The 15,925-nt window shown below is 41.9% G+C and overlaps 1 pseudogene; it reads right to left on the bottom strand.

The window, feature by feature from the left end:
* Window positions 1-8,126: 8,126 nt before the first annotated feature.
* LOC105074673 (mitochondrial glutathione transporter SLC25A39 pseudogene) lies at window positions 8,127-9,180 on the bottom strand (annotated as a pseudogene).
* Window positions 9,181-15,925: the final 6,745 nt, after the last annotated feature.

Here is a 15,925-nt window from a genome sequence, read left to right as displayed (position 1 = left end):
CCCCACACTGAATCATGCTCCAGTACTGACATCCTTTGATATCAGCCTCCTCTTGAATCTGGGCCACCCTGTGACTCACTTGTGACAGAAAAGAATTGAGTAGAAGTGATATTAAGTGGTTTCTAAGGCTAGATCATAAGAAGTCTTGAAGCTTCTGCCTGAATCTCTGAAATATTTGCCATTAGTGCCCGCCCCTCCCTGAACTCAGCCATCATACTGAAAGAGGCCCAGGCCACACAGAGGCCACATACAGGTGGTCTGAATGACAGCCTTGGCTGAGCCCCCAGCCAACAGCTAGCGTTGGCTGTTGGTTAGCCATGTGTGTGAGCCATCTTGGATACCTGGCCAAGCCTCCAAGATGCCTTGAGCCCCAGCTCTGCAACCCCATGAGAAATCCCACATGAGGACATCTCAACCCACAGAACTCACAGAACTAGGAGAGCAATAATAAGTTATTTTAAGCCATTGAGTTTATTGTGACTTGTTACCCACTTCCAGATAACTGGAGTAAACTGATTAAAAATAAAGCACTACACTATTATACATAAAATAGATAAACAACAAGGGCCTACTCTATTCAACACAAGGGACTATTGTATTGAATATAATAACTTATATTGGAAAAGAATCTGAAAAACTATACATATATATGTCTGTGTGTGTGTTTGTGTGTAATTGAATCACTTTGCTGTACACTCAGAACTAACATAGCATTGTAAATCAACCACACTACAAAAAAAAAATAAAGGACTAAAGCTGTATTTAGCTATATTTTAGCTAAAATCGTAATAAATAAATAACTTTATCAAGATTAACAGAAATGCTTTGTAAGAAGGTCAAGTTGCAGAAGAACAGGATGACCTGTAACAGATTCCTAGGTATTCCCAGCATGTTTCTTCGCTACTAAGTTGCTGATTTTGTTAGGTGCTTTCTTTGAAGAGGGTAATGTGCTGGGCATTGTGAAACAACATGACGACCGTCACCTTTTGCTGTCTGCAGAGTAAATATTCTCGCAATTGCATTTGACTTAAATAGATTTGAAATAAGCCCTTGCCCACAGGATTTGGCTGAAAAACGAAAGAAGGAGTGGTCACAAGGAGCCAGACCGAAGACTCAGTTAAAATAAGGTGGTAGATGGAAAAAATATTTTTTAATCTACTCAGGTTTTTTCTGTTTGCTAATACTTTATAAAAAAATGCAGGTCCATAAGATCTAATCTGCAGTTTTGAAATTCACAAAGCTCAGAAAGCCAAAAATTTGGTTCCTAAATTTGGCACCGAAATCCATTCGGTAGCAACTGAACTTTCCTTTGGCTACTTATTATGGTCTTCATCTTACTTAATAAGAACATGTGTGTGTGAACTAAAAATACTGCAAACCATATAAGTAAACAAAGAATGCTGAAACCATCAAGTCATCAGCAGCTGCCTCGACTCCCAAGCGAAGACAAGCCTGCAGTCCAGCCTCTGCAGCCACTCACGATGGTGAATTCTGAGGGGATAATAAACGACAAGATACTGGCCCTAGATAGCTAGATGCTTGTCAAAGGAATGAATTCAATGAGCCCAGATGTTTGCTTCCTCCCATATATAGAAAAGCACTAAATTCTTTAACTTGAGATGCCTGTTTTTTTTTAGATAGCAAGTCATCTTTTATTGTTCCAACTACCTGGTCTTTGTTGTAAAGCTCCTATATATCCTAGCTCCTCCCCAACCTCTTCAGAGCAGTCCCTCAGAGCGATCTTTGAGGCTGTCAGTCCTCCCACCAAATAAAACATAACTCTCAACTTCTAGGCTGCGTATTTATTTCAGTCGACACATGTCATTGCAGAACGATTAGTGTGCTTGATTACAAGACCGTGTCCCAGATCCCATTTATGCTGCCCCTGCAAGTAACATGCAGTATACGGGCTGCGTCCCCCTTCTAAAAATTGAAACTTCTGAATTCCAGAAGACTTCTGGTTTCAGACCTGAAGTAGACTTGATTGGAGAACGAAAGTAACCTTTTTTTGCAGGGGGAAGGGCAGTCTAGTGTGGAGTCACTGAGCACACTGGATTCAGACAAGCCTGAGTTCAAACCCCATCACTGCTGCTGGCCCTCTCTGAGACCTGAGTTAGTGTGTAACCCTCTGCCTCAGTTTCCTCCTCTGCAGAATGAGGATAGTAATCAAACTTGCCTTGGAGGGTTCTCAAGAGAAATGAGATTATGCATGCAAAATGCTCCGCCCAGTGACTAGTAGTAAATACTCAACAAATGGCAACTCTTATTGTATTATTATTAAATATGTTTTTTTTAATAAATTCAATGAAACAAATATTATTTCAGTTAGGACTCAGTGAGGAAGGAAGAAACTGCTCAAGAGATGACCAGCAGAAAACTGTTCAATCCAGGGAATCAGATGCGTTCAAAGTCTTTGGAAGGAGTGGATGGGGACAGTTGAGCGGGACTTAAAGTAACTTTCGGGTTACTCCATATCTGCTGCGCCCAGAGATCAGAAGTTGCAGGAAATGATAGGAAGTCACTGCCAATGTCACATCTGCCCTGCAGCTTACAAGCGGGTGCCTGTCAGGGCCACTCTTTGCAGCCTAGCTTCACTGCAAAGATTTATGTCTGTCAAACCCTCGTGTGAGCCACTGCTGTTGGAAGAATGACATGCGTCTCACTGGCAGAACCTAAAGCTTATCAGAACTGTTCTGACAAAGGACTCTGGGAAATATAGGCCTGAGATACAGGCATTACCCAACACAAACAGTAATTTAATGATAATAATTTACATTTGTAAAGTATTTGCCATGAAAGCTCAGATCCTCATATTTCAAATCTAGAATGGTTTTTTTACACCAGTGTCCTGTTCAGTCATCTGGGTCTTACATTAACCGTCAAATCTTTGTACCATTTATATTATTATTTCTTCACTGTTTTCCTCTAAGTAGACTCACATTTCTACTTAGATCAATTCAAAGAGGAATTTTTGCATCACTATCTAAAGTATGATGCAAATCACTAAAGTGGAAAATAGGCAGCATGTGACATTAACAGAAGATAAAAATAAAAATAAACACACTGAAAACAATGATATTAAAACCACTTGGATAATATTGCCCAGAGGGCTCTGAGCCTGAAGTCTGCTCTCTCTTTGGTTGTAAAGGGAGATTAGCATATATTAGAGATGTTAAATGTGCTAACAACAAACATCCTAGCACTAATTTGAGACTGTCATTGATGTATTCACAAGGACTAAAAGGTGACTGGAATCTCTGAAAAGAAAGTAAGTTTCTCACTATGTAAGACAATGTTATTTAAAGCCTCTTCCGTCCTGCCTGTCATCAGTGGAGTACATCCCACACGTCGGGTAACACTGCTTTCTGACATATCAGTACTGAAAGTTTAACTGAGAATCCAAGTATTTATTAAATCAATTTTGAAAACTACTTCGTAGCTGAGTACTAAATGCATGCCACTGTTTTGCTCCTACTGACTCATTCATGTAAGATTTTTTGATGTGGTTGAGGTGAAATTCACATAACATAAAATTAACCATTTTAAAGTAAACAATTCAGTAACATTTAGTGCATTCACAATGCTGAACAGTTGCCACCTTTATGTGGTTCCAAAACATTTCCATCACCCCAAAAGGAAACTCAGTATCTATTGGCAGTTACACTCCATTTCCTCTCTCCCCAGCCCCTGGCAACCAGTAATCCACTTTCTGTCTCTATGGATTTATGCCTCCATATAAATGTAATGGAATCATGTAATATGTGACCTTTGTCTCTGTCTTCTTTGGCTTAGTATGAGGTTTACACATGTTGGAGCATGTATCAGTACTTCATTCCTTTTTGTGGCTAAATAATATTCCACTGTATGGATATATCACATTTTGTTTACCCATTCATCCATTGGTGGACATTTGGGTTGTCTCTACTTTTTAACTTGTGGATAGTGCTGCTATGAACATTTGTGTACATGTGTTTGTTTCAGTACCTGTTTTTCCAGTTATTTTGGATATCTACTTAGGAATGGAACTGATGAGTCTTATGGTTATTCTAGAATTAACTTAAGAAGCTGTCAAGTTGTTTTCCACAGTGGGTGAACCATATCACATTCCCGTGGTAATGTACAGGGGTACCAATTTCTCCATGTCCCTGCCAATATTCTGCTCTTGTGATTGTAGTCATCCTTGTGAGTATGAAGTGGTGTTTCGTGGTTTTGACTTGCATTTCCCTAAAGGCTAATGATGCTGAGCATCTTTTCATGTGCTTGTTGACCATTGGTAAGTCTTCTTTGATTTTTTTTTTTTAATGGCGATACTGGGGATTGAACCCAAGACCTCATGCATGCTAGGCACACACTCTACCATTGAGCTAGTCCCACCCACCTTGTAAGTCTTCTTTGGAGAAAAATCTACTCAAGCTCTTTGCCCATTTTGAAAATTGGGTTGTCTGTCTTTTTATTGTGGACTTGTAAGAGTTCTTTATGTATTCGGACCCTTCTTAGGTATATGATTTGCAAATACTTTCTCCCATTCTGTAGACTGCCTTTTCACTTAATAGATAATGTCCTTTGATGGACAAAAGTATTCAATTTTGATGAAGTCCAATTTAGCCATTTTTGTCTCTTATTGTTCTGTTTTCAGTGTCATATCTAAGAATTGATTGCCTAAGCTCAGGTCATAGATATTTACCCGTATGTTTTCTTATAGGAGTTTTATGCCTGAGCTTTTATATTTATATAAGAATTTTAAACCACACTAAAATTTTCATAGAAATAAGGTAAATCCTTTGACTTAAATTAACTCTATAACCACTGAAATTTACTCAACCTTGACTCATTTATTTCCTTAAATAAATTGGTTTGTTTAGCGATGACTATGGATAAATCACTGTACTAGAGTGTACCGAGTGTACAGGTATTTATAGGATATATATATGTGTATGTATGTATATTTGTTAGTGTACATAGTATGTTTATTAGTATAGTAAATTATTCCTATATACCAATAGAGGAAGTATATAGAAAGTGCTGGGAGAAAGTGCTTAGGTGAGGGACTGGATTGGACTTATAAGAAGACAGGTAGTTGCAAATAACAACAACAAAAAAGCCAACTTAAATTGGGCTGTGTAATAAAGCTGCTGTATTGGCTCACATCACATTACATCACAACACATCACTGCAAGCCTACGAGAAGATGGGCTTGGTAGGATGCAATGCTACTGTCAAGGACCAGCTTCTTTCTCTGCCTCCCATGATGTCAGCTCCATTCAGCCAAGATGACTGCCAACAGTTCCCAGGGTTTCCTGCCTCCTCATCTCGATCGGAGAAAGTGAACAACCCCGCACAGACACTTGTCTCTGTCTCAGGCTCTGGTATGAACCAGATCACATTTCCATTGCTGAATCAACATGCATGGCCAGGATACAGGATTATGTTCATGGCTTTCACCCCCGGTTAGCGCCAGAAATGGAGTTAGGCTTTGTCCCATGAGGGGAAGGCATGGTTCTCAAATGGAAAGCTGGACCAATAACAAAGAAAAGAGGAAAGGAAATGGGGAGGTCATCACAAAGCTCACCACGGGTGATCTTAGAGAAGTCATAACACAGGAGATGGGATTTGACCTGGCCATGGGGAATCAAATAGCAGAAGGGTTTAGAGGTCCATTTTTTAAAATCAGGAATAATTATCCATTTTGGCTGGACCACTGGTGTCAGGTGAAGGTTAGTAACCCTTGGAAGATAACTTGGGAACATGTCATATGCCTGACTAAGGAGTTTAGACTTAATTCACTAGGCAGTGAAAAGAAAAATAAAATGACTTTACTCTCAGGGAAAACAAAAAGAAGTTTCTCTAATTAAAACTGTTATAAGATGAAAGAATTTTAGAAAAAAATGTATTTTAATGCTAGGTCTTGGTATTTGATAAGTTATACTCATTTATGGAAATTCATCCACAATGGTTTAATCAGCAGGTATATAATGAGTGCCTCAAGTGTGCTGGGCACTGTCCTGCCAACAGCTGGTGATTCAATGGTTGAAATGTCAGGTCCTCACCTTTGGGGAGGTTATAGGTCACTGGAGAGCCTGTACATGTTACCGTGTCATCAGATTCTAATGTTTCACCTGCCTTTGGAAGGCGTTGGTTCATTGTGGACCAGAAGAGAGTTACGTCACCTGAATCACTCACACTCAATGGAAAGAAAAGTAAGAAAGCATTGGAATCATAGTCAACCAAGAGACCAAAAGCTTTCTCAAAATCTCCGGGTCCCTTGCCAAGTTAATCTGTTCCTATCATGAGTTTTTTGAGCCTGGTTCACACTTCACTCCAGAGAGATCACTCTAATGAAAGGTCAGGAGCTACAACCAAAGGTCTTCTTTACCTCCAGCTCAACACACTTATTTAAAAAACAGATGACTTTTGCGTTACCTCACTGACAGACCTAAATATTGTCATGTTAAAATCAAAGCAGAGACTGGATAATTAAGTTAAGTAACCCATAATGTACTCGAAAGTTTCCTTCTTTTCTTTCTCCACCTCCCTCCCCTTTTCAACAAAGCTTAGTTGTTTTTGTTTTTGTTTTTTAATTGAAGCATAGACAGTTATAATGTGTCCATTTCTGGTGTACGGCATCATGTTTCAGTCATACATACGCATACCTATATTTGTTTTCATATCCTTTTTCATTATAAGTTACTACAAGATATTGAATATAGTTTCCAGTGCTATACAGAAGAAATTTGTGTTTTTTTAATCTATTTTATATGTAGTATTTTGCATTTGCAAATTTTGAACTCCCAGTTTATCCCTTCCCAGACCCTTTTCCCCAGTAACTGTAAGTTTATTTACTATGTCTGTGTCTGTTTCTGTTTTCAAGAAAGCTTATTGAGTACTTAAAAGAGGCAAGACTTGAGAACAGCTACCAAAGTCCCTTACCTGCCCCACCTCCATCTTTTTTTATGTGTCACTCCTTTCTTCCCTGTGTCACCTGAGCTGAGAAGGAATTTGAAATTTAAACAATTCTTTTCCAGCCCAGAAAACATCTATTTACCTCAGTCTGAGAAGTGAAACTGCCCAACTTAAGTTCACAGTAAGAAGGCAGTTTTACATTTAAAGGAGAATTTCTAAGAAACAGTGAAAGGCTACAGACTGTACGATTCCAACTATATGACATTCTGGAAAAGGCAAAACTATGGAGATAGCAAAATGGTCAGTGGTTGCCAGGGGTTAGTGAGGAATGAGGCATCAATAGGAGAAGCACAGAGGATTTTCAGGGCAGTGAAAACACTGTATGATACTGAAGGGTGGATGCAGGTCATCACACATTTGTCCAAACACACAGAAAATACAAGAGAGAACCCTAATGTAAACCACGGACTCTTGGTGATGATGTCATGTCAGCGCATGCTCACCAAGTGTGGCAAATGTGCCGTCTGGTGAGGGATGTTGATAATGGGGGAGGCTGTGGGGGACAGGAGCAGGAGGTATGTGGGAAATCTCTGTACCCTCCATTCAGTTTTGCTGTGAGCTTAACGCTGCTCTAAAAAATGAGTCTATTTTTGAAAAAGAAATGAAAAGGGGAGGGGAGTGTATTAATCCGGCCAATACTTATTAAGCCCCCAGATGTGCCAAGTATAATGTGGAACACATTACAGCATCAGAGATGAACAAGAAGTATTCGGTTTCAGCCCTCACAGAACTCACACTACTGTGTGTGTGTGTGTGTGTGTGTGTGTGTGTGTGTTTCCCTCCCACTGGAGAGCAGTTTATCATCTTTAGACTCAAGGAATTAACAGGAGTGTGTGCAGACTATGCCAGGCCCAGGGTTTTGTGGCTCCTGGGGACAGGCCCAGCTACCGCAACGTACAGGGAAATGGGGGGGGGGCAGCAGTTAGCAGATTTGGTCTTGAACTTGGGGGGAAGGAGTGATGATTATTGGGGCTGGGGACCAGAAGGAAAAAAGTGGTCTGAGGAGGGTGGGTGGGGCCCAGAGGGGCGGAGTTGAAAGGAAAGAGAAAGGAGGCCCCTCCCTGCAGTGCTGAGGAGAAGGCACTTGGCTCAGTCTCCCCCTGCCCCACCCCCATCCACGGAAGAGAGGGGGTCCTTGTTTCCTTCTCCTTTCAGGGGCCCAGAGGCTATTCCCGGTTGAGCCTCTGGAAGAAGCTTTTGCCGAACTCATAGGTGCTGATCATGACGGCACAGGAGGGGGGAGCCTTGACGATCCTCGGGAGGAAGTCTGTGAAGAGTCCCCTGGTGCCCAACTCGGCCTGGGTCCTCCGCAGCAGCAGCCAGATGGATTCAGTGTGCAGGGGCATTGCTCTCACTGCCTCCACGGCTCCCAGCGCTACCTGGCCTTGAGTCTTCACCACATCGAAGGGTAGAGTTAGGGTGGCCGCCACCGTCCCTGAGATGCCGCCAGCCACAAAGCTGATGCCCATGGAGGTCTGGTCCTTTGGCCTGAGCCTGCTCAGCCAGCTCTTCACCAGCTCATAATTGAACCAGTACAGGGCTGAGAAGGTCATATCCTGAAGGGCAGTGGGACCCCAGCCCAACCACATCAAATGCCAGCCACCCTGAGCCACAGCAGCTCGGACACAGGTGCCCAGCTCCCAGCATGACAGCTGCCGAGCCAGCAGCTTTGTCCACACCAGCTCCAGGGACTGGTCACAGTCACCGTGCCCAGGTGGGCCAATGCACTGGCCACTATGGGTGCATAGAGGTCAGAGGTCAGGGCTGGACCACACAGGAAGGCCTTGAGTTGGTCATAGGCAGTGAAGCAGATGGCAGCCGCTGGTACAGTCATCACCAGGGTGGCTGGGAGGCCACTCCACAGGGTCCTGGTGCCCTCGTGTCTCACAGTCTTCACAAAGGCAGCCGTGGTGCCAGTGAAGCGAGTTGGGTCCTGAAGCCAGGTGGCCCAGTGGGCACCATTTGGGCACAGGTACAGGGGCTCTAGGACACCACTGCAGCACAGAAGGCCCTTCCCTGTGGATTGGAGAGAGGAGGGACATTTGGTTTGGAGAGGCTCCAGAGTCTGGCAGGAGGCGTTAGCTTACGGGCTCCGGAGGGTCACTGAGACTGCCAGCGGACCTTTACCACGTCCAGGGGGGTCATGAAGAGGGAGGTGAACACAGCCCCAGCTCCCAAGGCCACCATTTGTTGAAGGGGGCTAATGCACCCAGGGTCCTGGTCAGCCGTCTGGTAGCTTCAGTTCTGGCTCTAGGCCAGTGGTCACGCGGCGCAGTGCTCAGGGCAGGGCAGGCCCATGGCGGCCACGCAGCCCATGCGGCATCCGTGTGCCCACACTACTGTGTTAACCGGATTCGGTAGTCAATTTCACCCTAAATACTGCTGGTGACCGTTGTTGTTATGTGGTCTTGGGGTAGTCAGAGTCAATATGGACACGCCAATAGAAAACTGGGCAACCCCCAAGGTCCGTGGTGAGGAAGATCATGAGAACCAGGAACGGAGATGCTGATCACTTGTTCTGCCTCACAAGTGATCAAACCAAAATGGAGGCCGAGAGAATGTAATTACTCATCTATCATGTTGGCAAAAATTTTAAAACACCCAGAAAATGTGGAGAATCTGGTGATACGGGCACTCCCGTCTATTGCTGGCAGGCGTGTAAATTGGTAGAATTTAACTAAAAGGCACTTTGGCAATATATATTAGATTTTATAATATAAATACATTCATCTAGTAATTTACTTTCTAGGCATTTTTTTTTTGAGGAAATAACTCACACACAAAAAGGCCCCACAAAGATCTGTATATTAAAAGACCATTTGTCACAGCCTTGCTTACAATATAAAAAACTGGAAGCCACCTTCTTGTCTGTAAAGAATTGGTTAAAATAGAGTACACCTCATCTAACAGAATGCCATTTCATTCAAAATTATGTCTGTCTATATTTATTAACAATGGAAATATAACTTTAACTGACGTTTTTAAAAAGATATTTTTTGAAGAGTGATGTTTTTACTTGGGTTTTTTTGGGGGGAGGGCAGGGAGGAAGGTAATTAGGTTTATTTATTTCTTTGTTTTTAGAGGCGGCACAGGGGACCTCATGCATGCTAAGCATGTGCTCTGCCACTGAGCTATACCCTCCCCTCTTAACTTTTTAAAAACAACATACATAGTATAATCTTATTTTCAAATAAAATATGTGTGAGCCACATAGACCAAAGTGGGAAGGAAATTATTGACAACATCAACAGTGGTAACTTCTGGATAATCATTACTGGAAATGTTCTTGTATTTATACATTTTTTACATTTTCTGAATAATTTCTACAGCGAGTATATATTACTTTTAAAAATCCCCTCCCCCTCTAAAACCCTTTGCATTTTATGAAATAAACATCCTCACGTGTTACACCTATTTGCATGGGAATTTTCTTTGAAGGAACAGTGTGGAAGGCAGTGTGGGGACCCCTGTATAGAGGAGGAGATGGGAGGCATGAAGATGCTGGAGGAAGAGGCCAGCCGGGGTCTAACCTACAGCCCTGGCCCCCAGACTAGGTCTGAGAGATCCTGAGCAAGGGCAGAAAGAGATGTTTTCTCAGGGTACACTGTGAGACACAGAGGCATAAACAGAATGACTTTCATGCCCAACAGGGCATAGGGCAGGTGACCCAGAGTGGGACAGAGTCTTTCTCCTCAATTCAGAGCAGCTGGAAGGAGCAGTGAGGACATGTGGGGACATCCTGATACTGTGAGGCCAGAAAACTGGAGTGTCCTTTGGATGTGGTGACATACAAAGCCCAGATGCTTTAGCAAGAGCCAGCTCAGTAGAGGGGCGGAGCCAGGTTGGAAGGGGTGAGGGGACCTCAGAGGATTTTCCAAGACGGGAAACGTGAGAGCAGGTTTCACCGCTGATAAAAGCATCCTGTTGTAGGAGGAGCTTTATTCCACTCACGGGCTAATTTTTAAACTAACACGTGTACGGGAATGCTCAAACTGCCACACTTACAGCTGGAGCCCAGGCGCATGATAAAATTTATTAAATAGATGAAACTTTCTGCTTTTGGCCGGACCCAAGTAATTAACCCATCACATCCTTCTCAGCAATCTCTCTGCTACGAACTTAACCACACACACACACCCATTTTTCTTTTCATATTCACATTCAGGAAATGACACCTCCATCCCCCTAATTGTCCAGGCCAACCCCCTGGGCATCCTCCTCAGTGCTCCTTCTCATCTGTCCCCATAACCAACAAGTCAGCAGATGTAGATTTTATCTTCCAATCACTCCGAAATCTATTCCCTTCTCCTCATTCCCACCACCACGGTTTTCATTCACTCTCCCATCACTTCGCATTTAGGTCACTACAAATCTTTTCTAACTCCCAGCTAGTCCTCAATCTGTCACACACTGTGAACAGCATGATTCGCCTGTAAGTTAAATCTGACCACGTCATTTACCTGCCCCTTCAGAGCTGCAAAACAAAGTGCACGGTGAACACTCGGGAAATGCCTGACAGGCTGACTGAATAAAGGAATGACTGGATTCAAAGCACGACTGTCAGTCCTTCCCCATCTGGGGTGACATTGGGCTAAGAATCCTTTATTATAATAACCTGCTTCCTGCTGGGCTCCAAAGACTCAGAACAGGTGTCTGTTGTCCAGGAACACCGTTCTCCAGTTTTATTACGTGTTACTTGTTCATTTTTACTCTTTAGCAAGAATAGTATGAGGGGCCCACAAGAGTATAGTATTTGGTCATGACAATTCTTTTGTGGATGTAATGGAAGACCCACAGTGCCTACCACTTTTTAAAGTGGAAAAAATGAAAAACGGCTTTGGGAATTACATATCATGCATTTATCGTTGCTACCTGGGAGATACTGAGATAAACTACGAAAAAAATCTATTTCCAAATAAAAGGAGGAACCCCAACCTGCCCCCCCCAAATACTGAGGAGCAGAGAAAAGTATAAAAGAACAGAGCTTTGAACAGAGCAAACTGTGTGAAGGTAATTTCATTTCCTTCTGGGATAAAGTGGGGGCTATGCTAATAAGAAGAAGCAGGGATATACACGATATAATCCTTCTTTAGTAGAGGTTCTGATGTGACTTTATCATCAAGAAGCTGAGAAGATGCAGTTCAGTCGAAGACCCACTAATGACAGATGCACATGTGACACCAGCATCAAGCCATTTCTCAAGGAATACCAAATATGTGCTTTTTGACAAAGAAAGTGTGAAGATTCACCTTTTTCAATGTTGCAAAATCTAGGACCAAGAAGCATGCACGCACCAGCATGGGCACTGAGAGGCGTGTCCCACACCTGGTCATCCACAGAGCAGCCCTGTGATGGGACACAAGACGCAGGTGGTGCTCCCAGGTTGCACCTGCATCAAGCTGGTCAGAGACTGCACACAAGAGATGTGAAATGGCACAAAAGGAGACATCCAACTCACCATCTACTTAAAGTCGCAAATATCTCACTCCAGAATTTCTTATCCTTCTTTTTAAAAATTTTTTTTTAAATTGAACTATAGTCGATTTACAGTATTATGTTAGTTTCTGGTGTACAGCATAGTGTTTCAGTTATATGTATATATAGATATATGTATATATATATATTCCTTTTCATGTTCTTTGCCATTATAGGTTATTACCACATATTGAATATAGTTCCCTGTGCTATACAGTAGAACATTGTTTTTTATCTATTTTATATATAGTAGTTAGTATCTGCAAATCCTAAACTCCCAATTTATCCCTTCGCTCTCTCCCCGCTCTGGTACCCATAAGTTTTTCTTTGTCGGTTTCTGTTTTGTAAATAAGTTCATTTGTGCCTTATATATTTTTTTTTTATTTCACATATTAGTGATATCATATGGTATTTTTCTTTGTATGACAATCTTCAGGTCCATCCATGTTGCTGCAAGTGGCATTATTTTTTGCTTTTGTTTCTTTTTTGGAGGAGGGAAGTAATTAGGTTTATTTATTTGTTTATTTATTATTTTTTTGGCAGTCCTGGGGAATTGAACCCAGGACCCTGTGCACGCTAAGCATGCACTCTGCCTCTGAGCTATACCCTCCCTCCCCCATTTTATTCTTTTTTTATGGCTGAGTAGTATGGAATTTCTTATTCTTCTACCCTGCTTAGTTTTCTCCATTTCATTTATCACCATCAAATATGCAATATAATTTACTTATTTAGTTTATTCTGTCTCCCCCTACTAGGATGGAAATTCCAGAGAGGCAAGAATTTTTCTTTTATTAACGGCTACATCTCAATGTTTAGAACAATGTCTGGCATATAGTAGGTCCTCTATAAAAATTGTTTTTTAACTTTTCATTATGGTAAAATATCAAATGTGTAGAAAATTTGCAAAAAAAAATTACAAGGAACTCACATATGCTTTACTCAAATTCACCACTGTTGACGTTTTACATTTATTATTTTTCTCTCTCACACACACACACACATTTTGAACCATTCGAGAATAATACGTAAATATCATGCTCCTTTAGTTTCAAATACTTAAGCATTTTCCAAGAATAAGGACCTTCTCTAATGTCATCACATGACAGTTAACAAAATCAAGAAACTTCACGTTTTATTGAATATACAGTTCATACTGAAATTTTGTCAATGATCTCAATAATGTCTCTTACAGCAAAAATTTCCCTAACTCAAGATTCAGTCCACAGTCACGCCTTGAACCTGATGGATCTCCTTGGTCTCTTTAATCTAAGGTAGTTCCCTAGCCTTTCTTTACCTTTTGTAACATTAACATTTTGAAGACTACAGGCTTGTTATTTTGTAGACAGATCCCTCAGTTTAGATGAGCTTGATGTACTGTCATGACTGGATTCAGATGATAAGGAATACATAAATAAATCATTCTTATCAGACATGGTTGTTTTCAAAATACAGGGCTCATTCTCCTCCTGGGACTCACAGACCCCATGCCACACCTTCTCATAAAATACCTAAACTCTGACCCCCAGGAGCTGACACATTTCCTGGCTGCCCCCAAATTCCTTACTTCCCAACTCTTGATCCATCTCCACGTGCAAGGCCAGCGGTCCCAGTCCTGTTCCCCAGTACCTCCTGCCTATAGAACTTCACACTTTTATGGCAAAATCAGGGAAGAAATCTGCTCCCCCCACCACAGCCCACTAGGAGTTACTTCATACTACTGTCAGGAGGCCTGGGAGACAGTCCCCGTCTGGAGATAAGCCATTGCCCTGAGATTCCTCTCAGTATGACCATGTGGGAAGCACGCATGTAGGCATATAACCCACGCAGAAACAGAGAGAGGAAAATCCCCAGGACAACTCCTAATTTCAAGAGAAAAGGAGCTTCAGTGAAGTACCCAATGGGACTTTTCTGTTGCCCAAAGGAAAACACAACTTTTCCCCTCCAGAGACTAGGGTGCTCCAACATAGGAAGCTCAAAAGTGTATGAAAAAGCATGTGTGTACCCAATGCCATGAATACTGTGTATCCCCCACAAGGTCACTGATTAAATGAGTCCATTGTTTTGACAACTTTACATTGAAAAACATCAACCAGTTCATCATTAACAGGGAAAGCACACTCAGTTTTAGCTGCACGTGAGCTGAGAGCTCACTGATACTGGTTTGAGTCGAAGACGGCTGGTTATCACATGCTGTTCATTCTCACCTTCCCCTTTCCATATCCTCTTGCGGTGACACCACGCCCAGTGGAAACAACACATTTTCCAACCTTCTTTGCAATAGGAGTAGCTTACGAAATACAAACTGAAATCACTGATTCAGGCTTCTGGCTTTCTCTGTCCTTTCCTCATCTCCTATCTTCCTGCCGGAAATCCAGATCCATTGTGGGGAGGGTACAGCTTAAGTGATAGAGCACATGCTTAGCATGCACGAGGTCCTGGGGTCAATCCCCAGTACCTCCATTTAAAAAAAAAACTAAAAATAAGAAATCCAGATACATTGGTAAGTTCTACAACAGCTGTCTTGTGTCCCCAAGGAGGACATTTATAATAGTAGCACCATACTTCACCTAGACTGCCTACTTTGTTTTTTATAATACTTGAGAGAAAATAATATTTTATCTTAAGTGACTGATACTTGGATTTTTAAACCTAGAATTAATTGATAGAATAGTTGAGTATATAGATTTTTGGTGCACAATTCTCATGAATTTGAGTGTTTGTATCATATTTGCCACCATAGGGAAGAATGTATTTTTGGAACTAAACAAATGTATGGAGAAATTAAAGTGATGAAAAATGTGTTTTAATAGTAAGGCTCGTCCCCCACATAGTTTGATTGTAAGTTTTATTGTATAACCACCAGAATGCCTTTGTGCAAAAGTTTTTCTCAGTGATTCTAACTTTTCTACAGATACTCACATTTTTTTTTTTTAAAAAAAACAGCTTTCCCTTGAAAGTATTTATGGCTTTTCTTGATTATAAGACAATGTCTCAAACATGCTACAACACGGATGCAACTTGAGGACATGATGCTAAGTGGAATCACCCAGTCACAGAAAGACAAATACTGCATGATTCCAACTATATGAAGTACCCAGAGCAGTCAAATTCCTAGAAACAGAAAGTAGAGTGGTGGCTGCCAGGGGCTGGGGCTGGAACTGGGGGGTTGTGGTTTAATGGAGTTTCAGTTTGCAAGATGAACAAGTTCTGGAGATTGGTTGCACAGTAAATATGAACATACTTAACAGTACTGAACGGTACACCTAGAAATGTTTAAGATGACAGACTTTATGGTTTTGACCACAATTACATTTTTAAAAACTAATATGTCTCCTTCTCCTGATTTTTTCCCCACTTCTCTCTGCCCCTCTGAGCACACCCCCCCCCAGACCACTTGCTTCCTGCTGCTCCCCATGGCTTGGCTATTGCAGACTGTTTCTCCTCTGCCCACATTTTAAATGCAGCAACATTGTTGCCAGGACCTCCCAGC

The sequence above is a fragment of the Camelus bactrianus genome, chromosome 35, assembly GCF_048773025.1.
Source record: "Camelus bactrianus isolate YW-2024 breed Bactrian camel chromosome 35, ASM4877302v1, whole genome shotgun sequence".
In the NCBI taxonomy this organism is placed as follows: domain Eukaryota; kingdom Metazoa; phylum Chordata; class Mammalia; order Artiodactyla; family Camelidae; genus Camelus; species Camelus bactrianus.
This window is presented reverse-complemented; position numbering and strand designations above follow the sequence as displayed.